Source organism: Clarias gariepinus, chromosome 3 (assembly GCF_024256425.1).
Source record: "Clarias gariepinus isolate MV-2021 ecotype Netherlands chromosome 3, CGAR_prim_01v2, whole genome shotgun sequence".
Classification (NCBI taxonomy): domain Eukaryota; kingdom Metazoa; phylum Chordata; class Actinopteri; order Siluriformes; family Clariidae; genus Clarias; species Clarias gariepinus.
Window position 1 is genome coordinate 15102364 of NC_071102.1, and position 25095 is coordinate 15127458.

A 25095-nucleotide genomic window follows, 5' to 3' on the forward strand; every position below is an offset into this window, starting at 1 on the left:
ATCGGATCTGTAATAACGCTTCGTGTTCCTGCTTCATCTTCACCAGGCTCGGTGAGTGTGATTTATTTTACTATTGCTCTTTGCAGATCGCCTTTTCTAATAATCACGATGAATGCGGAGTGTAAGTTAACTTACACTCTCATAGAACATGGTTATGGCTTCTTCTCTGTGTACATCCGTCTCTATATAATCCCTAATCGCCCGTTTATAATAAACAATGCATTAAGGTGATTGTCTAGTTGCAAACTGTGTACGTAGTAGACAGCAGAGGTCATGAGCATTTAAATTAGCATGTACTGAAACAGGTTGCTGAGAACAGAGCTAGTTTTTACCAGGTAAAAGTAGTGTTTTTTTTACACAATCCTTTTGAATTTTTAATTAACGTATAATACAAACTTTTTATTAGGACCCTAAAGATCATATTAAAATTTAATGAAAAATATAATGTGTAGGACCTTTAATACCTTTAGCACACCACTGACATGTACAGATTGTTTAATATTGTTGGAAAAAAAATACAGACCTTTTCTTTTTTACGAGCCGGGTGTTCACAATTTTTTTTGTGCTTTGAGGCGACTTGCTCTCTTTTCCAGAACGCTGTACAGACAGTAAAGAGTTAGGATACAAGTACAACAAAATCAAAATGTCAAATAAAGTCAGTGGAAAAATCGGTAACTGAATAACTACAATATATTATTAAAAGGCTTTCTTACCCTTTGTTTTTTGCCCGCACAAACGGCAACATTCTTCGTGGAATAAAATGTCTTTGCCTCCATTTTTGTTGCTACTAATATCTGTAGAAACTGCAAATGCCTACAGTTGTTTCGTTCAATTTTTTTTTAATATCTTATCTTCTCTATAATTTTTTTTTACTCTTTTTCCCCCAAAATAGTGTGAATGTCTGCACCAATCACTTACCATTAATGGCACAGTTATAAGGTCTGTGGGGTGGTAGATAGAGAGCACGCGATTTGCTGAAGACCTGTTTGAGGTTGGCATAGTCAGGAGGGACGGCTGAGAGGTCAGGGAATTCCTCCTTGTTAGAGGACGTGACTGGGGAACCGTTAGCTGACCTGAGACAGAATAACAGACGGGATTCCATTCTTAAATGGTGTTCTTGGACCAGTCAATGCGGGGGTTGTGACGAGTCAACCAGGGGCATCTGAGCACCAAGGGCGAGTGGGCATTCCTCATGATCAGAAAGGAGGTTTCTTTAGTGTGGTTACCAGAAATTTGTAGCGTTATCGGGGCCGTACACTTGGTAATTAATTAATCGAGAGCCCGAACGGCTAATGGGTTCTCCAAGGTTTGCATTGGGAGATTAAGTTCCTGAACCTTTGAGGTGAAAATAAGGCTGTGATCAGATCCAGAGTCCATTAAAGCTGAGATTGTGTAAAATCTGCCTTGCGCCACGATAATGGCTGGGAGGAGCGGACGTGGGCTAGGGAAATAGTAAGTGCTGGCTTTACTTTTAAGGGGCACTGGAGAAGATAGTGGCCTATCTGGCCACAAAAGTGACAGGAACCGGATTGGATTCTTTGCTGACGTTCCTCTGGAGAAATCCAGGCCTGACCCACTTGCATGGGTTCTAGATTTGACCTTGAGCTTGTAGGGGTGAAGCCGTGAGGTAGGCTGAGAGGCTCGAGGACGGCATCTCTGTGTTAGACGTGCATCCACATGCTCTGCTAAGTCCATGAGACCATATAGATCACTGGAAAGTTTCTGGCTGATTAGGTGGTCCTTAACATCCTCGGATAGACCATGGAGGAAGGCATCATAAATCGCTTGACCGTCCCAGTTTGCAGATGCCGCCATCATACGGAACTCAATGGTTTAATCATAGATGTCTAGCTGCCTCTCTGCCCTCTCTGCCTGTTGTGAGAGCGCTTGCCTTAACTGCTCTAAGTCCGCTGGGTTCGTCATGGAAGATGTATACTGCCACAGGCAGGGATGAATAGGAGTGAACCCAATTAAAGTGCAGAGATGTTTAGTGTATTGGTGCAGTATGAGTAGAGAAGGGGAGTAGTGCATGTGTGTGCGCTTAGTGACTGAGGGACTGGGGAAGCCACTAGTGACGAGAGAGGAGGCGGGGCCATGACACGAGGGAATCTCATCAATCCGGGAAGTAGAACGTGGGAATCCTCTTGGGTTTTTGTGAGTGTTTCTTGCTGTTAAAATGCTTAGCATGCAGTGTTTGGAAGGCAAAAGCAACGTTTAATTCTCTCTTTGGGAACAGAGGTTGAATCGCAGGATGAAAGCCGACTTGCTGAGAAAACATGGAGGACGAGAAGAGTCGTTTTTACCAGGCGGGGGTCAATTTCCAGAAATCCAGCAGCAAGAGCAAACGAATCAAAATTGTAAGTACTTTATCCGAAATAATACACGTAGGGGTAAACACAGAAAGATAATCCAAAAGGCTAGGCATGAAACAGAATCCAGAAAATGGGTAAGGTCGAACACAGAAATAGAGCACTAAAAGAAATCGCTAGGGAAACAGGACAAAAGGCAGCAAGTAAGATACACCGGCGATGAGTGGAACTTTCCGCAACCTTTTAAAGCCGAAAGTAAAATGCCAGATTAGTAGCAGGTGGACTCAGGTAATCAACTCCTTGGGTGGAGTTATGACCTGGATGTGCTGGGTTGGTTGTGCAGGTTTGTGACATCTGTGTTGTTTTACACCTACAGTGAACTACAACATAACCCCTAATCAAGGGCACTACATTATGTGTGGGATAAATGGGTTGTACACCTTACAAACCTTATTAGAGTACTATTTACCTTTATTTCGGATTCAACCCCACAACTTGGAATTGAATGTACGAGATATTCCAAAACAGAATAAGTGAAAATATAAAGAAAAACCTAAGAGATTTACAGGACTATCCAACACGTCCATGGTTTATTCTACAAAATTTGGCTGCCCAGTAGCACTAAGAATTTAAAACTACATACACCCCTTTAATTTACACTGATAGTCTCTAACTGAGGTTACCAACTCAGCCAGTCATGGTTAAAAGGTTTAACTTGTTGAGGAAGGGTATATGTTGGCAGAGCAAATTAACTGGCTAAATAAACAAACAAATCATGATCTGTTAATAATAAATGCTATCTGCAACTGTTCTGTAGACACAATATCATAACTCGTGGAATATTGCTTAAATATTATCACTTTTTATATTCCAAAAACTTTGTCATGTGGTTTATACTTCATGGCCCAATCCCTCTCCAGGAATCACTTACTATTACTTTTCTAGGGATTTGGTTTTTTTCAAAAATTCCCTTTTTTGAAAACAGTCAAACCGTACCCTGATAGCACACTGCTGAAGGGTCAACGCTGGGCCAATGGCAGTACATACAGTAGGTTGGGCCAATGTTGGGTCATTAATGGGGTCAAAGATAGATTGGCCTAATGTTGGCCCCAGGTTGATTCAGTAGATAATTACAAGTTTGGCCCAATGTTGGCACAACATTGATTCATTGGTATTAGTAAGGTTGGAAACTAGACCTAGATAGCACACTGCTAAAGGGCCAAACGTCATTTTGTTCATTGGGCCAACATTGGCTCATTGGTGGGTCCAAAGATAGGTTGGCACAACGTTGGTTAGATAATGGCAAAGTTGGAAACTGAAAATTAAATTAGACTCTTTTCATTTCATATTGCCAATAATAATAAAACACATTTATATCTTCAGAAATGTGTTTATAAATTTTATTTGTAATTAACACAATCTTTTCATAATTGATCAATCAATCAATCTTTTTACATCCATGGACACTATGGACAATTACACGCACACCTTCCTTCATATCTACACTACATGTTGTACGTTTACATCCTGGACCATTGCACAAAGACACTTTAATAACTTGGCACACCTACCTTCACAACTACACTACATGTTTACGTTTACATCCTGGACCAGTGCACAAAGACACTTTAATAACCTTTGCACAAAGACACTTTGTTCTATGCATATTTGCACACCCAGTTAGTATATTTCAATTTGTACAGTATATTTCTCAGTACAGTATATTTCAATTTGTACAGTATATTTCAATTTGTACAGTATATTTCTATTTTTATGTACATCATATTTCTATTTTTATTTTTCCTAGCATATTTCTATTTTTATTTTTAGTTCCATTTTTCCTAGTTTAATTTAATTTTTCTAGTCAATTTTTCTATCGTATTTCTTTTATTCATATTTATTTCTTATTGTAAACTTTAATTTTCTTTTAGGGTCACTGGCAGTCGTATAAGCATTCACTACATTTCGTACTGTGTATGACTGTGTATGTGACAAATAAAATTAAAATTAGAATTTGAATTTAAATTTAAATTTTGAATTTGAATGTCCAAGTCCGTGTTATTGTAAGTATGAAATGATGCACAGGAGAGATGGCTCGGCCTTACTGGTAAAGATGTAGAATCCGATGTATTATTCCGTAGATTAATTTCTCCGGGAAAAAGTAATCCTTTGTGATCAACTTACAAACTTTCTCTCTTTTAATCAACAGCCCTGTGAACATCTTCCGGGTTCTCTCGCGCTGCGTTTGCGCATGCTCGCGAGAGCTAAACCCTTGTGGACTCAAACACTGGTTATGGGGCATGCAAACGCCCCATCTAGTAAAGATTCCCTCTCTTAGAATTTTCACCAGTTTTGGAGTCTTTACACCACTGAGGGGAAACATCTCCACCCATTTGGTGTAATAATCTACCACCACCAGCAGGTATTCATTTTACCTTTTACTCCAGAGAAACGGACCCATGATATCTATCCCACGGTGTGTCCTGGCTTTGGTCCTCCGTGCTCTGTAGTAGCCCTCTAGATTTAGAATATTCTGTTTTGTATTGTTGACAAACGCTGCATGTTCTCACGTAGTGCCAGATGTCTTTTCGCACAGTCGGCCACCATGTCACCTCTAGCAACCTCAGCAAGGTTTTTAGTTGCCCCAGGTGTCCTGCCCCGGGGTTGTCATGGTAGTAGTGGAGAAAGATTGTAATTAATGACTGGGGAACAACTAGTGCTTCTTGGATGGGCCCTAAAGAGCAGCTTTAAGATAGTAGGGTCCTTCTGTTGGGCTTGGGTTATCTCACACAGGTCACTGGGTAAGTCGGAGGAACCTTTAGTGGTCATGAGGGTTAGACATGGGGCGTCGCCTACTTTTAGCAACGGGGGTGCTCGGGATAGTGCATCTGGACCTAGATTTAAACAGTCCTTGCAGTCTTTCTCTACCCTGGAACCTATCTTCACCAGCTGGTCAACGGTGTTCACCGTTCCTCTTAGACATCCGGCCACTTTTGGGTTGGTGTTCTTCAGGATTCGTCCCACAAGTTCTTCCTCTGAGATATCAGGCTCCCACTTTAGACAGAGGGCCCGGTAGTCATAGGTGAAGTCCCTCAGGCATTGTCCAGGCTGCTGTACCAGAGACCTTAAGTTGTCATCAACTTCCGTGAAGTAGTCATCAGGTAAGAACGCTGCCATGAATGCCTGTTTAAAAGACTTCCAATCCTTCACCTTGCCTTTCTCTGCCTTCCACCAACTCAGAGCGGGTCCTCGTAAAACTGTGCCGATGGTTCCTAGCAGCTCTTGGCTGGGCAGTGGTCTGATCTCCAAATAATTCTCGCATTGCTCTATGAAGTTGAGCACATCTGCTGTCTCTGAAGCGTCGCAAAAGGCTGAAAACTCCAAGCAGATGGGTGGTCGAGCATAAAGAAAAGAAGAAGAAGGTGAAACTGAGGAGGTGAGCTGAGCAGAAGAGTGAGCTGGACCACACGGAGAACTGTCGTAGGTACCATGACTGCTTGTTTGCTTTACCTTTGTCGTAGTTGCTGTGATTGAAGTGCTGGGAGAATGTTGAGCATGAGATTGTGGAGATGTAGAGGTGTAGTCCTGTAACCTGTGGGTGGTGGGCGTACTAGTGAGATGCAGTTTTTTCATCTGGTTTCCCCAGATGACGTCACGTCGCAGAAAACAGTCAGTAACGGCTCTCCTCAGTTTCTCGAGAGCCTCTTGGCAGTAGCGCTTCAGCCCTTCCAAGCTCGCGTCCACTGCTTCACGAAGCCTGGTTTCTCTGTTGATACTGCTGTCTATGGAGCGTCTGCTTTTCTAGTGTCCAGGTGAGTGAGTGATGTATGGAGGTGGTGAGGGATGGCATCATTCATAGAATGGTTCAGGTGGTATGCAAACTGCAGTGGATCAAATGTGTTAGGTAGTGAAGAAATTATAATCAGCTGCTCAAAGCACTACATCACTACTGCTAATCGTTGAGGGAAGCAAGATAGGGTTTCTTTGGGACAAGAACAATGGTGGACTTAAAGCATGTGGGGATTACCTACTGAAATAAGGAGAGGTAGAATATTTTTGTGAACACAGGTGTTAGCTGTTCTGCACAGGCTCTGAGGACTCGACCTGAGATGCTGTCTGGTACTGCTGCTTTCCTGGTGTTCACACTCCTGAAGGCTCTCCTTACATCATACTCGAAGATAATGAATGCGTTTCCGGTGTTGGCATTGTGTTAATGTCTGCAGCCGTTAGGGCCGCTTATGTTGTTAGCATAGTTAGTTTTGCTAATGTTACTTGCATTTCTGGCTGCAGCCTCGAAGTGAGCATAGAAGGTGTTCAGCTCGTTTGCCAGAGACACGTCCGCATTCATTATACTGGAACGTTGGTGCTTTATAGTTGGTTATTGTCCTTAGTCTCTGCCACAGGCTTCTAGAGTCAGACTGTTGGAGCTGTGACTCTAGTTTTCTCCCGTTGCTCTGCTCAGCCTCCTTCACCACCTTTCGTATGTTGTATGATGCTGCCTTGTACAAGTTTAAGTCACCTGACGCAAGTCCTTAAAAGTGACTTAAAAGTGTCAGGTGTGTTGTGCGATAAAAGATTATCAGCGAGAATGAAAGGAAAGGTGTACAGGACAGTGGTGAGACCAGCAATGCTCTATGGCTTAGAGACAGAGGCGCTGAAGAAAAGACAGGAGGCAGAGTTGGAGGTAGCAGAGCTGAAGATGTTGAGGTTCTCTTTGGGAGTGACAAGGATGGATAGGATCAAGAATGAGTTCATCAGAAGACCATGTTAGATGTTTTGGAGATAAAGTCAGAGAGGCCAGATTGAGGTGGTTTGGACATTTTGGAGATTGTGAATATATCTGTAGAAGGATGCTGAGGTTGGAACTGCCAGTCAGGAGGTCTAGAGGAAGACCAAAGAGGTCTTGGATGCAGTGAGAGAGGACATGAAGTTTTGTGGTGTGAGAGAAGAGGATGCAGAGGATAGGGTTAAATGGAGGCAAATGATTGGCTGTGGCGACCCCTGAAAGGGAACAGCCGAAAGACAAAGAAGAAGAACAACAACTTGCTGACTTGCAATGGAAGCCATATCTACCTGAGGGGCAAGCCGGGGGGAGCCAGGCATGTGTTGCACCTTTTAATCCAAGGTGGTCTATGTCATAACACTTCTCACAGAAAGAGCCCAGGAGTAGAGAACCACTCTTGTTCATGTTCATGACCCTTGCTGAGCCAACTTGGAGGACTTTTCAAGGGACATGAAGAGGGTTTTCGACCACTTTTTTTCTGCTATTAGAGACTCTGGGACCAAACTGTTAAGACTTTGCCAATGACTCCATTCAGACTACCATAGTTAATCAGTGTGAAATTTTGTACACTAGCATTGGAACAACCTTGGAACAACCGAGCACTGTGGGACATTCGAAGGATGGTCTGAAGCAGTAAAAAATTAACTGAATCCCCAAGAACAACCCACAATGCTTTATGAACTTATGGACCTAGTGGCCAGGTTGACTCGCTCATCAGTTTAAGAAGGCAGACTAGGAAGCCTTCCCCCAAATAGAGTATATATGTCTTCTCCCCCATGACAGAGCGATTAGGGGGAACCCACGCAACTGGACAGAACATGCACCTCTTCAGAGGAGGATGGAACGAGCCTGTTTATACTGCGAGAGATCCAGTAAAAGGAGGAACCCTCTAGCATTTATTATATAGTTTTTGCCCATTAATTTGACAACACCTGTGACTCACCCACGTTATCTGATACACACAGCCAGAGTTTTCTGGCTACGCGAGTGTTACACATGATAAAATATAAAGGCTCACTGTGTTAACATTTACTTAAACATAACATTTGCTTAAATTCGATGGAACTAAGAAACCGCTATATTGAAGTTCTAAATGTGTACTGTAATTTTGGTACTGTGATGATAAATTCGTTTAATGTTTCGCTTGTATTTTATAAGGTTTTCACCAGCGGTAATACAGCGCAACGGGGGTGCTGGGATGTGAAAATGTAATTTGTTAAAATGTTTTTATTATTTATTAAAGAACATTATGATGATCATAACAGCCTACTGCATTTAATTCTTATAATACCACAAAAACACATTGACATCTGCTGACGCAGTAGCACGGCCTGACAATGTTTTAATTTTGATGGTAATTTATTTTCGTTTATTTCAGTTAATAAATCTACTACAAATTTAAAGAACACAAAATATAAGATGACGAAAAACATAACAACACAACATACATGCGTAGCTTTTCTGATTACACATGATAAAATCTAAAGGCTCACTGTGTTAAAGTTGACTTTGCTTAAATTCGATCCTAATAAGATTTAATTTAATTTAAATTCTACATTTGTACTGTAATTTTAATACTGTGATTATGAATTCGTTTAACTCCAACGTTTCAATTTTTTTACGTGCAGCTCTAATGGCGCGCGGCTCATTAATTCTTGAGAGAATAAACTGATGCCCGAGGCGTCAGTCTATAGTTATATAGCGCCACTCAGCGGTAGAAGCCAGCAAACGCACAAACCCAAATGCCGCCACCGTGAGGCGTGACGGTAAAACCAGAATACCGCATGAGTAACATCTGTAGGTAAATCGGCGGGGACGTTAGCTTTAAAAACTAAATTCAGCCACTGCGTCCTCAGTGGCTCAGATACCTAACCCTAGGTAGGTACCCTAGGTCACTAACCCTAGGTAGTGAATGACGACTGCTGTGTTCGCTATTACACCCAACAACTGTACACAACACTCGCTTAGGTGCCATTTTGCTTCAGTGGCGAAAAACAATGGCCGACAGCTTCTTCTCACTCGGGGCGGGTCTTTTTTTAAAACACCAGTGTCAATCAACTAGTGTAGGAGCGGCCTCTTGTGGTGTGGCGTCACATCGACAGGCATTTGCGATTGGCCTGATTTCAGAAGGGGCATGTTATTGTAATCGATGAAAAGAAAACCACTGGGTGGCTCTTTATCATCATAGAGTGGTTGTGTACGCACTCTCCTAACACACAGTTCAGTCCAAACAGCTTAAAAAAGTGCATGTAGGCCTGTATGACCCCTTTAAGACAATTTTAGTTCACTTTGGGGCCACCATATTACCTATCCCTTATCTGGAATCCGAAACAAGAAAACTTGTGCATCCAAATCCATGAAGCTCCTACAGTATGTCAATGTCAGCCTATACAAGTATAATTTTATATGATTTTTTTAAGTTAAGGCTATTTACAGCAAACCTTGCATTTCTTACAGTATGCAATTATATGACCCCTTGTGAAATGAGCGTATACAACCTGTTAGTTCCACGAATATATAATGGGGTTTGGCAAGCTATACATGGATGCTATTCTGAACCTAACCAGAGCCATGACATCCTTGCCAACACAGGAGAATTCCCACTGTGCTAGTTTTTTATGCTATATTAATTTGCAAACTGTGATGGTTGTCTGGTATTATGTCTGTCTCATTGGTTTAAATGTACACACGACACTGTGAGTGGTCCGTTACAAGGATGTAATTTTTAGTCCACTCTAAGCAATTTTCTGCACCACACAGAATATATCCAATAACGAAAAAAATTAATAAATTAAAAAAATCCACAGGAAAAGTAATTTGGGTAGCAATTATTTATTTGTCAAACTTTCAAAATTCATAAATTCTAAGATGCTTTTTTTTTTTTTTTGCTTGTTTGTTTTTGTTACACACAACACAATGCCATGTTTGGTTTTATTTTCCTACTAGCCAGTTATAAAAGTGAACTATAAGAAAAAAGAGAGAATACCATGGAGAACACTAACCAAAACAACAATAAATCATAGTCCTTCAAAACCTACTGGTTAACAAAAATCCTGAACTACAACGACTCCTTTCTAAATAACTTAAACTTGCACTAGATTCTGTATACATTTCACTCTTCAGTTTCTTCTTTTGTTGTTCAAGTTTTTGTTTTAGATTTTTTCCTGTGCTGTCTACAGGTAGTCTCTGTTAGATTATAAACTTTATCATACTGTATGATTCTTTCTGTCATATTAAATTTATGGTGATTACAAGGACACTTTAATGCTACATATAAGTAATTGGTATAACTTAAATTGTTGTATAATATAAAAACACTGCAGATTTTATAAAAATGTCAAAAAAAAAATCATAATTGATATCTATTCCCTTACAAAACATAAAAAAAACAAATACAATATAATTTGCAAAACAAGTTTGAAAAAATATAAAACATAGCACGACTAATATCTTCCTTCGCAATTTGTGAAAAGATGCATTAACACATGCTGTACCACAGATACAATTAGAGTGCAGAGGGAAGAGGGCAAAACAGGACACTTAGTGGTTCATTTGACATGAGGTCTTAGTGTAGCCAAGCTCTAAGATTTGATTTGTGTGTTATGACTTGGATGCTGGGAAAGGTAATGCAGGCATAAATATGCATTAAGTAACATCTCACAGCACTCTACTCGTCCTTTTTTTTTTTTGTTTTTTTTTACAAGTACATAGGTCTTCAGATAGGCGTGACAGATATGGCTAAAACAATGGGGTCTACAGATGGTAATGAACCTTAGACTATTTTAAATATATACTGTAATATAATAAACTTTATTACTGTATTATCAGGTTTTGTTTTTAGAAACATAATTATTTGTAAATTATTGAAGTTACTGTTAACATTTGCAAGATGGCAGTCCAAGAACAACAAGTTATAACACAAATATGAACACATCACATCTCTGGATGCGCCACAAGGTAAAGCTCTGTCTATCCTATGCAAATAAAGTTATTGTTATACATTAATCAATTTACTTTAGTAAAATTTCCTTTCCTTTTAGTTTCTTCAGTGGTAATATACATACCACTGAAGAAAGTTAATTCTTTCTTCAGTTAATTTTAAAGTTAATTTTCCATATATAATGTAACAGCTACATTGATTCATACACCACCCCCTCCGAAGGTATTGAAAAACTCAATTCTGTTGTTTTTCTATAAAGTCTGACCATTTTGTTTGACCCACAGACTGGAACCAAGACTAACCTGTAAAAATAAATAAATAAATCCCCAAACAAATCAACTCATCTTGCTGTCGCAATAAAGTTATTTATTTGGTCTAAGTTTGCTCATTTATGATCATACCAGAAAAAAGTCTGCCAATTTACAGGGAAATGCATCCATTATACTGTAACTGTGTGGAACTTCAGCCAGCAAAATACTGACCTAATACAAAAATCTTAACTTAGCACACACTTTACTAAAACAAACAAAAACTGAAAAAGCTGAGAGTATATTTACACCATTTATAGTTTAGAACAATTTTTTAAGCTACTGTAATAGTAGTAGTAGTATTTTATAAATAGTTTCATCATGACATGTTAGGTAGTAATGGCAAAATGGCCTTTTCAAGCACTAAACCTTATTTATCCATTGTACTGAAGAAAGATACTCTATTCAATGCTTTACTCCTAGTACACAAGGGGTGACATCTGCTGGAGAACGGGATGCTTGGCAGTAAAAGAAATCCAAAAGCTGCATGGTTCTGCCTGATGTGGTGCTTAAAGGAATGTGCTAGAAGTAATAGGCCATAATAGGACCTGCAATAAATAGGTCAATATATATTTTTTGTTTTTAAATTAAATAGACAGTATAAAATGACTAATACACAAAAGAAGATGAAACAAAAAAAACCCCACAAACCTTTAATCATCATTGAATCTTTCATTAAGATTACTGAATGTGATATTTTGACAGTAATTGTTAAATCTGGTTTGTAACTGTCCTTTTTTCACCACTGTCTCTAGTGAGTCCAGTCTGGTTCCTATGACTGAGACAGCTTTCCTTAGCACTATTTCCCCAGCCACACCACAGCAGAAAAGATCTCAGTGGTCACAATAGACTAATAAAACACATTCAAAAGTTGCCTGCAAACACCAAAAGAGCTGAGTTCTTCTGCAGAAATGCAGGTGTCTTTGTTCCTTCCTATATGCAGCCTCCAGGTTTGTGCTCCAGTCCAGTTTGTGAGTAAATTCACCCTCATATGTTGTTAATATGTGTGCTGTTCTTAGGGATGGAGGTAGGCCAAAACCAGCCTTTCCAAAGTCTTTATTAAGGACTCTTTGTTGTTCTTTCTTGAGACCACCTTAAGCGCTAAAAAAAGCTAAGCTCTGAAAAAATGGCCCTTATATGGTCTGTGGCCTTTCTGAAGACCTGCAGAAATTCAGCGCTCATGCACTAAATGCACATTTCTTTACCGATGTAGTAGATCATACATTTCATTTATTTATGAGCACAAACTGGGCTTTCATAATGTGGCTGATGTAAGTATTTTAGATTAATATTTATCTATTAATATCAGGGGCCAGGGGTAGCTCGGTGGTTAAGGCATTGGACTACGGTTCGGAAGATCCCAGGTTCAAACCCCACAACCACCAAGTTGCCACTGTTGGGCCCTTGAGCAAGGCCCTTAACCCTCGACTGCTCAGATGTGTAATGAGATAAAAATGTAAGTCGCTCTGGATAAGAGCGTCAGCCAAATGCCTAAATGTAATATGCGACTTATGCGAAAGTAAAAAAAAAAAAAAATTGGCATTGTCAAAAATACCATCATTTTACCCTGTTTTAAAACTGGGTAAGCTGGCACAGTGGTGTAGTGATCTGTGCTCGATTCCCGGCCAGGCTCGATTCCCGTCTCTGTGTGCATGGAGTTTGCATGTTCTCCCCGTGCTTGGTGGGATTCCTGCGGGTACTCCGGTTTCTTCCCACAGTCCAAAGACATGTAGGTTAGGTTAATTGGTGTTCTCAAACTGCCCATAGTGTGTGAATGAGGATGTGAGTGTATGTATGTCTGTGTGCCCTGCGATGGATTAGCACCCTGTCCAGGGTGTACCCCGCCTCATGCCCTAAGTCTCCTGGGATAGGCTCCAGGCCCCCGCGACCCTGAATACAGGATAAAAGCGGTATGGAAGATGAGTGAGTTAGTGAGTGAGTAAAACTGGAACTCTTCTGCTTGCTGCTGGATAGCACACATATTCTTTGTCTACTGAGGTCTGTTGACACTCTGCCTGGGGTTTCTCCTCACCCTTGACAGTGTTGTGGTTGGACCCCCTGGTCCTTTCTTTGCGGCCATTATGGGAAACCACATTACCTTGAGCACTGTTGTGTTGCAAGATAAAGACATGTGTTGTATCATCATATTATTTCACACTGCTCAGCCACCTCTCCCAGTCTCCTTTCAGCGCACAATGCGGCATCTCATTTCCCTCTGTCTCACACTTATGGAATTATTTGTGTCGTGGAGAGGTCCAAAAGATCTGCCAGTTGCTTTTCAAATTTAAACATGTTTAAACCAGCCAAGTCCCGGTCCTTACATTAGGTGATATCTGATCATGGATCTGCATTTTCTTAGTGACCCATTATTAAACACTCAGCGATGAAATATACATATTTCAGTTCTTCAACCTTAAATGTGCATCCAGTTATTTTGTATCTTATGTAATGAACTGCTGGTTAATAAAATTATAAAGCCCTTAAAATTACAGAGACATTTGGAAACAACACATGCGAGCTTCAAAGATAAGCCCCAGGAGCTTTTAAATGGAAGAGGCAAAATCTTGAGGCTTCTCAAAAAACATTTGTACAGTATGTGAATGTACAGTACAGGAGCGGTACTGTTTTGCTTTACAAACCTAAATCCACTAACATGACTAACTGTGCAATTCTGCTGATGTTTGGAATGATGATTTTGGAGAGTAGTTTTTGTTAAATCCATTGCAGCAGGGACTTTTTCTGTATTAAATACATATTTGAATTCACTCTGCTGGTCGAAGTGTGTTTGCCTGTCAACTGATGGGGCAGCCTTGATAACAGGTAAATATTTTTGGGAAGTAAAGAAAAAAAATTTGATATAGCTGTAACAAATGCTATGCTGCCACTGCCAGGAGAATTACAGCAGACGAATACTTGGAATACAAACCCTGCCAAGAATGTGAAAACACACACATACACACACATCTTTCACTCTCTCTCTCTCTCTCTCTCTCTCTCTCTCTCTCTCACGAAACAATGTTCCTCAAGGACCAAAATGTGACATACAACATAAATTAACAACATAACTTAACAAAACTAACTAGCTACCTAAGAAATCTAATTAGCTGACTAGCTGAGACAAGACAGATTGACATTTTAAATTAACAGAAAACTATCTAAACTAACTAAAGTCCTATAAAAAAAGAGACAAAACAAAGTGCACACAAATGTGCAAACAAGAGCGACAAAGGGGCAACACAACATGACACATTTCAATACTTTGTGGTGATGAGGTAATGAGTTACGGTAGTGAGAGGAGTAACAGTGAACATTTCTTGTAAGTAGCAGCAAAGATATAAAAGATTTTTTTGCAAATAACAAGTAATAAATATTGTGCAGAAGAGCAATTACAGGATGGTATGAACAATTTTTAGATGGTTGTTGATCAGTGTGCTTGCGCATGTGTTGTTTATCAGTTCAGTCCCAATGTTTTGGCGTAGTTGAGTTTAAATAAGTGATGTATGTTTGTATGTGTGTATGTTTATCAGTCCACTCTCATTTTTTGAGGAGATGGATGGCTTATGAAAAGACGCTGTTGCAGGAGGATGAAGAGTGAGTGTGATTGGTGTGTCTACTCAGCCACAATGCTGGTGGCCTTGCGGATGTAGCGTGTGGTGTAGATGTCTTTGACAGAGGGAAGAGAAACCCTGATGATCCTCTCTGCTGTCCTCAATATCCGATGGCATTATTACCAAACCGGACAATGATGCAGCTGCTCAGGATGCTCTCGATAGTTCTGCTACAGAAATTAGAAAGTAGAAGGATTGGTGGTGTAAGCTGGGCCTTTCTCAGCCTTCTCAGGATGAAAAGCCATTGTTTTGCAAGGAGCTGGTGTTAAGGGACCAGATGAGGTTCTCCTTCAGGTGGACACCCAGGAATTTGGTGCTGTTGACGATCTCCACAGAGGAGGCGTTGATGTTCAGCGGAAAGTGTTCGCGCCGTGTCCTCCTGAAGTCAGCAACCATCTCTTTTGTTTAAGCCAGGTTGTTCTGTATTCTGACTAGTTCTTGCTGATGAGACCCACCACTGTCATGTCATCAGCAAAAAAGCGTGTAAAAGCGCTATGAAAATAACTTGACATGATATCAAAATTATGTCATCGAACTGATCATCACACGACAAAACGATGTAAACATTGCAATTAAGGTGTGCAGAATGTATTGCCTAAAGAAAGATACCTAAGCTGGGGCATAGTGCATAGAGACAGTCATCAGCCAAATATTAGCCAAGCCTTGATGAAAGTCCTTTAATTCTATATTATTTTAATTTAGTTTTAATTAAAAAAAAAATGTTGCTGCACTGCCTGGAAAAAACACTGCAACAGAGAAGTCATCAGACCACATGAACTTTTTCATTTTTATTAATTTATTTATGAATTAGTTCATTTTTTTATTTAAAATTAGTCTTTATTTAAAATTAGCCTTTAAGCTTTCACCCTAAACAGTAACTTGTTTAGTTACAACCCGGTGAGTTTTTGTTACATCATGCAGGTGCACTTTTACTATTAAATATAACTTTGATTTCTACTCTCATTTTTACAGAGAAATTATTTAAGTGATCTTCAATAATACTTATTTATGATTTATTTGTATGACATTTCCTCAGTGAAGTCTCAGTTAAATTTATGGTATATTTGGATACTGCTGCAGTTTAATTTTTTCCTATGCCTTGCACATTTTATTCTTTGGACATATTTTATCATTTTCACTATACTCTATTACATTAAATGATCATGACCGGACAAAGTGTGAGGAAGGGACCCACACAATTAAGTGTATATTTATGATCCTATTTAATGTGTTCACATCTAATTCCAAAAAGTCAGACAGCCCAGAGCAGACAAAGACTCACACGCCCCTTTGTGATCTCTGACCCCAGGTTGGGAACCATAGCTTTACAGGGTACTGTACAGTACACATCTAATTCCAAAAAGTCAGACAGCCCAGCCCAGTTTAGATTTTTTATGCTAATATATTTTGGACAGTTCTTAACCTAATTCCAAATCTCCTTGGTTGTTTTCTTTGCTTGATGTAGGCCAATAGGTTTACCCTTCTGGAATACCAACCCTTTCTTTTCTTCCCTAGGCAGTGTCAAAAATATCCAAACAGCACACTTAATATTTGGTTGAATAATCTTTAGCAAGTCTCACCTTTAGCAGATGCTTTTGGTAGCCATCAAGTTTCTGGTAGAATTTTTGTTGAATTTTTACTACTCTTTTTGTATTTACCTAAATGTGTTGGTTTCCTGGCATGGGCAATTTTTTAGCCCAGTACACAACTTTTTGATAAAGTTTAGCCTCCAAAAGCTTAAAGTTATCCAGCTTTATCCACACAACTAGCTTTAATCTATGTTTGTTGTCATTGTACTGTTGGAACACTCATTGTGCCTGACAATCCAAATCTCATGGGCTGACAATAAGGTTTTATAAAAATTTTTGCAGACCCTGAAACACTAGTTATATCTTCTAAAAACTTGTACTTACTGTAAATACAGACATTTGGGGCTTTGGGCCACTTCCTGATTTTTCTCATAACTGAGACATACAATACGTAACTTGATATGTTTTGTCTTTGTTCAGTAACCTTGGAAAATACATGTCAGGTTTTACTCTATTGTGGGGCACTTTATTGTGTTTGCTCTACTCTGGGGGCACCTTACAGAGTGTGGGGGAATCACTTTGCCGAGTATGCTGGACCAAGGGGGCACTTTAGAGGACACTTTATCATATGTTTTCTACTGTCGGGGCATCTTATAGCAGATTTTATTGTATTTTGTGTTCTGTGGTTCGGGCACCTTAAAGAACACCTTAAAAAACGCTTTAGTGGGGAGGGAGTTTACTTTACTGTATTTGCTTCATTATAAGTTGTTCTGACATTGGCACTTTAACTTGTTTGCACTGTTGTGGAAGCACCCTTAAGGTTACTTTGTTGTGCTTCAAACCCAACCATTTAGGTGCAAGGCAACAAAGCTAAACACTAAGCTTTTAGCACCGCCAATGTTAAATTTCTCTCCCGTTATTTATTTTTAATGCTGTAACAGTTATGAAGTTTTAATAAGTTTTCATGTCCAGTTTTGTAATTTAATGTTTTATCAATTTGGTACATTATTTGCCCACTAGATGGAAGTCAAAGACCACAAAAAGTTTATTTCCATCCTGAAAACGCTTCTTGTGAGTGTGGGTGTGTGGGTGTAATGTAAAATTACATTTAAAACATTCTGTAGAATATTTACTAGTTCTGTTAATACAGTTCTTGAGCTTAAAAAGCTTTATATATATATATGTATAAAGCTCCCAGGAAGGAGATCCCAGGGAATCTGTGGGTGCTATAGTTGAAATGATTATTTATAGCATAATAGCAAATCTAAAGTTTGATCTGGTTGATGTGACTTCTGCTAGATGTTTTCCAGAGACAACATTCAAATTAATTATTGCCGCAAAGCAGCTTTACACAATCAAAAGAATTATTTAAGTTTGTATGAAATGTGAATGTGTATGAATCAAAATGGTCAGTTTGTCCCTGGTAAGCAAGCCGAGGGCGACAGTGGCAAGGAAAAACTCCTTGAGATGGTAATAGGAAGAAACCTTGAGAGGAACCAGAATCAACAGGAAACCCATCCTCATTTGGGTGAAACAGAGAGCAGTAAATGATCTGCATACATATACTGTTAGATTGTTTTAGAAAATATAAATTTTTACAATAATTGGCTAAACATTATACAGTGTTATTTAATCTTGTGAAATTATACATTATACATTTTGATATAGTATGGTATTATATATGTTTACATTACTTTTGTATTTTAAGTAAAATTAAGTAATTGATTTTGAACAGTAAAAATGCTCCAGTTAATCATTAATCAGTACTTTAGTAAGTCCTCACTGACCTTTTTAGTTTACAGTTTTTTTTTCTTTGTCTTTTTCAATTATTTGGGCATTTCTGTAGAATGCTAAATGAGGATAACAATATGGAAATTGTCTCTGGAAAACATCTAGCAGAAGTCACATCAACCAGTTCACACTTCAGATTTCTATGCTATAAATGATCATTTCAACTATAGCACCCACAGTTTCCCTGGGATCTCCTTCCTTCCCAGTCCCCCATTTGTAGGTATACAACATCGACAAGGGACAATCATATAATTTTGATTCATACACATTCACATTTCATACAAACTTAATTCTTTTGATTGTGTAAAGCTGCTTTGTGATGATGTAAATTGTTACAAGCGCTATACAAATAAAATTGAATTGAATTGAATTGTAGGATGACAAACTTAGATTTATTAAAATTATATAATTGTGATCCTGAATTAGGTGGCACGGTGTTCTGTGATTGGTTTACTGTTCAGGGTGTACCCCGCCTCATGTCTCCCGAGATAAGCAGCAGCCCCCCCTGAAGAGTTACATCTCAGACAGTACTGCTGCCACTGAGAATGTTAAATGTTAAAATCCATGACAGCACAATTAGAAGAAGACTGAAAAGTACAGTTTGTTTGGAAGGGTTGCCAGGCGAAAGCCTCTTCTTTCTAAAAAGCACATGGGAGCATGACTGAAGTTTGCAAAACTGCATCTGAACAACCCAAGAGATCAAAAGACTCCTGGAACAATATACTGTGGACAGATGAGACCAAAGTGGAGTTGTTTGGCCTTAACATGTCCCAGTGCACCAAACATACCTTTTGTAATTATAGCCAAAAAGTTCAACCTTGGTTTCATCCGACCATAACACATTTTTCAAAAGTGTTTCAAAAGAGACTTCAAAAGTGTTTTGCAAAATTTTGCCTGGCTTGGATGTTTTCCTTTACCCTACCTTATAGCCCAGATAATATGAAGAATATGGGAGATTGTTTTCAAATGTACTACACAGCCAGTACTTACCTGCAGCACATGTAATGTTGCTGTAGGCCTTCTGGCAGCCTTCCTAAACAGTTATCCTCTCTTCTTTTCATACATTTTTTTACTTTTCTAGTTCTTTGTAATGTCACTGTTGTGCCATATTTTCTACACTTGATGATAAATGTCCATGGTATATCTAACACCTTGGAAATTCTTTTATAACCTTCTTCTGACTTGGCTTTTCACAATATGATCCCTTTGATGCTTTAGAAGCTCTCTGTGGACCATGGCTTTTGCTGTAAGGTGCTACTAAGAAAATGTCAGAAAAAGTCTACTAGAACATCTGAACTTTATTTGGATTTAATCACAGGCACTTTTTACACCAATTTAATATTATTTTGAATGTAACTGCTTAATCGTGAACACAGCTACACCCCGAATTATAAGAGTGTGTGCACACTTATGCAGCCACATTATTTTAGTTTTTTATTTTTACTTCTCCTAAAAGGTTTCAGTTTTTAAATTTAGTTGCATTTTTGAAGCTTATGTGCCTCTGAAAAAACACCTCAAACGACCCATTGCAGCTTTGCTGTAAAATTGCCAAATCATGTCCTACGTCTCTTATCTTTATCTTATCTTTATTTGTTCTCCCTGCGGATGAAACAGGTGATGTAATTCATGTATTTATTGCATTGCATTCCTGGTAGTGGTTACCATGTTTGAGGGCACATTTCTTCAAAAACAAAGCAACAAAGAAAAAAACAACAGCAGAGCACTAGGCAAAAATCTAAATCATTTAGTTATATTTAAAGCAAATAAACCCTACTTATAAAATACAATAGAAATGACCAGGCTTCTGTACAAACATTAAGAGTGAGCAGATACTGTAAAACTTCTAGTGTGAACTTGAATGCTCTTTTTAAATTTCTATGCATTTATTTACTTCTATATTTGCTTTTTTGCATTTTAATTGTTTACTTAATTATTGGCTTTATTCTCAATTGTAATTGAAATTTCTTTATTGAAGTTTACACTGGCAGTTTACTTCCTTTACAAGTTGTATTTGTGCTCGCCGGTACAGTGAATTTATTTCTTACAGCAAAAACAGATTCAACTTCAGCACTGTAATTATCACTATAATGTTACACAATTAAAAAAATTATGAACTGAGGATGTTTTCCATCATTTATTAGAGTAATATGTGGTACAAAACATATGAGTAATGCTGTTAATTTAGCATGTGGTGGATCCACCTTATTCATGAACAGGTAGACTGCAGGTTGCAGATGCAGTGTTATTCCCTGTGGAAGCCTGCTGCATTTTTCCTCAAATTAAACCCCTCAGTGTGCTTTGATTTGACTTTTGTGTTGCCTAAAGTGTAATGACAAGACGCAGTCAGGATAAAACTGTAGCATTTTATAGGCAAATTTTCCTACAAATAGACAGAATAAAAAAAAAATAGACATAGGCTAATTAATTATGTAGCTATGTGTCATGATTTGCACTTCTATGTGTCATGTCTGATTAATCTGCTCTGACCCTGTTAAATGAATTTGCTCAGACGTCATTTTGGCTAGCACTAGCAAAACTGGCTACTCTCACTACTTATTGGCTTCCTGACTTACCATTAAAAAAAACTTTCTCCAACTTAGCATGAGTCAAAGGTGGCCTTCATGCTTGAAACCCACTGTTAACTCTCTGTAGGTTTCCCATAAATCAGTCTCTCCCTGTGTACAGGATTACTGTGCTGCTTACATCCTTCTCCAGTTATCTGTTGCAGTCCACTCCCCAAACCTGACATCGAGGTCCTTGTATTGTGATCTATCAGCAAACCCCAAATAGCAGTTGCAGTCACTTTAAATGATGGGTTTACTTGTTGTTTACTTTTTTAATAATAAAAAACATAAAACATATTAATAACAATAATAAAAATGATTATTATTATTATTATTATTTATTTATTTATTTTGCTGAGTCGCAATATTGGTGGTAGGTTTCCCACCTATCACGCAGAAGGCCTGGGTTCAATTCCCAGCCAATGGCCAAAGCCCAGCCACTGAAGCAGCAACAGAAGCAGCCAAAAAACTAAAAACAAAACCTTTTTTTTTGCTAAATGTTGCTTCACATTTATAGAAATTACTTTTTACTTTCTTTCTACACACTTTTTAAGGGCAAATCGATTACTATTAAAAGTCCTTGAAGGTGCTGCCCCTATAGTAAAGTTGGGCATTAGTTTAGTTTAGTTTAGCAGCAAATGTGAAGTAAGTTTTAATAAATTGATATATTAAAATGATCACGGCGGCACAGTGGAGTAGTGGTTAGCACTGTCGCCTTGCACCTCCAGGGTTTGGGTTCGATTCCCGGCCAGGCTCTATTCCCTTTGTGTGCATGGAGTTTGCATGTTTTCCCTGTGCTTGGTGGGTTTCCTCCCACAGTGCAAAGATATGCAGGTTAGGCTTATTGGCTTTCCCAAATTGCCCGTAGTGTGTGAATGAGTGTGTGTATGTGTGTGTGTGTGTCCTGCAATGGATTGGCACCCTGTTCAGGGTGGACTCCCGCCTTGTGCCCTAAGTCTTCTGGGATAGGCTCCAGGTCCCCGCGACCCTGAATACATGAGCCTGAAGATGAGTGAGTGAGTAAAATGATCACTAGCTATGTAATAATAACAAGTATAATTATTATTATATTAACAACAATTAAACAAACAACTCATTGTTTATATAGCACCCTTAATTTTATTACAGTAAATCTAAAGACATTTCACTTAACAGAAAAAGAAAGATGAACAAATTTACCCAAAACGGGGGAAATACACTTACAATAACAACCAGGACATATCTGCAGTCTAATGACATTTTAGCCATTTTATAGTTAATTTGACATAACCAGTTTGGTCCGATTATTATTATTATTATTATTATTATTATTATTATTATTCTATACACTGCCTTGCCTAAAACCCCCCCCCCCCCCCCCCAAAAAAAAAAAAAAAAAACAACAGGAAATATAAATAAATAAATAAATAAATAAATCAATGTCACCATTTTGGAGGGGCCTGCATCAAGTAAAAAAAAAAGGAGATAGCTAAAATGATAGAAATTGGGTTAAGAGCTGTCTGTTGCACCCTAAAACCTGGAAGGAAAGTGTCGAACTATCAACTATGTGGTAGAACTGTTTTTGAAATAAAATACTGAATGACCACGATCGTACTCTTCCTGGACTAAAGATTTGTGTGCCCATAAGAAAACCATATGTTAGTGAGGATTTAATTAGCTAGGTAGCATAAAGATTGGACATAACAGTGGAAAAAGTTCATGTAGAACCACTGTACAAGCCTCTGGACGTGTTTATAATCTCGGTTTAGGGTCAGAAAAGTTATGTATAAATAACATAAAATCAAATTCAACCCGAATGTACTGAATGATCAGGGTAACTCAACAACAGATATTGTCTTCCCTGATGGCATGGCCATTTCCCATGATTCAGATTGTAAAGAAGTGGTTCTGGGAGCATACAGTAAGTAATAATTTTCATACAATAATTGGTCACCATGTGTGCTGTAATCAAAGCTAAAAGATGGGTGTGGGTGAGTTGGTGTAGGCAGTGTAGTTCATAGTTAAACTAATAATTCCAGCTATCAGGATTTCATCATAGTCTCATTACATTAATAGTGTGAACTAATAAAAAATCATGTAGTCAATTTATTTTGGGATATTGAATTGATGTATATTTGTGTTCAAATTTACATGTAAAAAGTGGCAAACATTCGAATGTAAAACAACAACAATAATTTACATTCTGTACATTAGAATGGACAGTACTGATTTGTTTTATCATCAGGAAGTTGAGTTGCTGCATGAATTCTATCAAGAAATAAAGAATAATACTGAATAATCCAATGTAATAAATAACAGCAAGCATACATTCAGATAGTTTCATTAAAGGATAAACTTTAAAAGCTTAATTGGAATGTTTGATAAAGTATTCTAAAGTCAGCTTGAATAATGTGAATGTCACATATCTACACAAATCCATCTGAGCTATGAATTTCCTAGAAATGTTGCAAATACATGATATACAATGTCATATTCATGTAAAAAGAAATGCCTTAAAGCAAAGAAAGAAAAAATTGTCTTCATAATAACAAAAAATTAAATTAAATTTCAAAAAAGCAAACATTTTGGCATGACTACCCTTTGCTTACAAAAACTCAGTAGTAGAAAATATGTTTTGTGTATTGTACAGTTTTAAGGAAATTGGCTGGTAGGTTTTTCTAAACATTTTGGAAAATCTGTCACAGTCCTTCTGTCTGACACACTTGCTTTGGTTTTTAAACATAATCCCTGACAGCCTTCATTATACTTGTATTTTTATCTGAGAATTGGTTCAATATAAAATGTCACATCCCTTTTTTAATTGATGAAGAAGATATTAAATAAACATATTTTAAAATATGCCAAATTGCCTAACAAGAAAATCTGCTTAACATAACCAACCAGACTTGTAAAGAGAGAACAAACAGCCGAAGTGCAAAAAAGACAAATAAAGACCATCAAGAATAAAAGTAGGAAAAGATTGGTTTGATAATTCTTGTTTTGTAATCATCTGATCTCCATCTAAGAAAGGTTATGTATTATGTGGATTTTAAATATTCTTTGTGGAACATACCACTGAATTGGGTTAAAATTTTCCACAAAAATGTCCTTTAAAACTGCCCACCATCCTGTGAACTAAATAAATATTGTGTTTATTGGACATGTTTGGAACATGACAGTGTTTTTTATGTTCAATGTACATTTCCCTATAAAGCTTCCCTTAAATGAACTTTGAAACGTTTCTACGGACATTTTGTTTTTACGAGCCATACTACAATTGATATATCCGAAGATGGCAATGATTTTTTATCCACTATATGGTTTGTCTGGCCTCTAAATTTTTGATAGTGCTTCACAATATGATTTACTATATAATAAAAGAAATGTTATTCATTTGTGTATGTATATAAACACTGTACCTAATATGTTTTTTAAGAGTTTAGTTAACTTTCACAAGTTGTTGTAAATTAATTGATGTTGCTTACCACTGTGTGTGTGGTTTCCACATATGTTCTGTAATTATTCAGCAAGTTAGTAATTATGTTTGTAATAATTTAGCACACAGGCTTTTCCCAAGTCCAGGTTTTATTTCTATACCTGATCTAGTCTGAGTGTTCCTTTTTGCTACAACTCACTTCTTGTTGCAAATTATTATGCATTGCATCTTAGGTTGGCAGACAGTAAAATTAACGACTGATTTTTGTTCTTCTTTTGTTTTCTTGTTTCTGTTTTCTTATAGTAAAGAGAGGAAATGCTACAAAGAAGCACATACCTATTCATAAAAAGCATAAAAGTTCCTCTGGTAATTTTGGAAAATTTAACAGTACTTGAAAAGATTCAATTCACAATGTACGCTGGGCATTCAAGTCAAACTCAGCAATTTTGATTGTGCAGAACAGAACACATTTACTGTATATGAGAGTAAAAACAACCTTTATTTTTTACATCAATTTCCCCTGCAACCCTAATAAACTTATCCCAGTGTTTCACAAGTGCTCGGATACCATCAAGGTAGAACGTTTTCTCAGTATGCCAGAGCCATGATCGGACTGGCTGCTTCACATCTCAATCCCTGGCCTCCCAGGAACTCCTTTCATGATCGAAAAGTGGAAATGGCTTAGAGTGAGGTCAGGCATGTATGGGGATGTAACCTTAAAAGTCCTGGAAATTTCAATTGATTTTGTGCCATAATTTATAATTCACCTTATCATAAGTCCTAGTTTTGCTTGAACGCCCCTCATACATTTCATTAATGAATAGATTGCAAATAGATATTGACTGCAA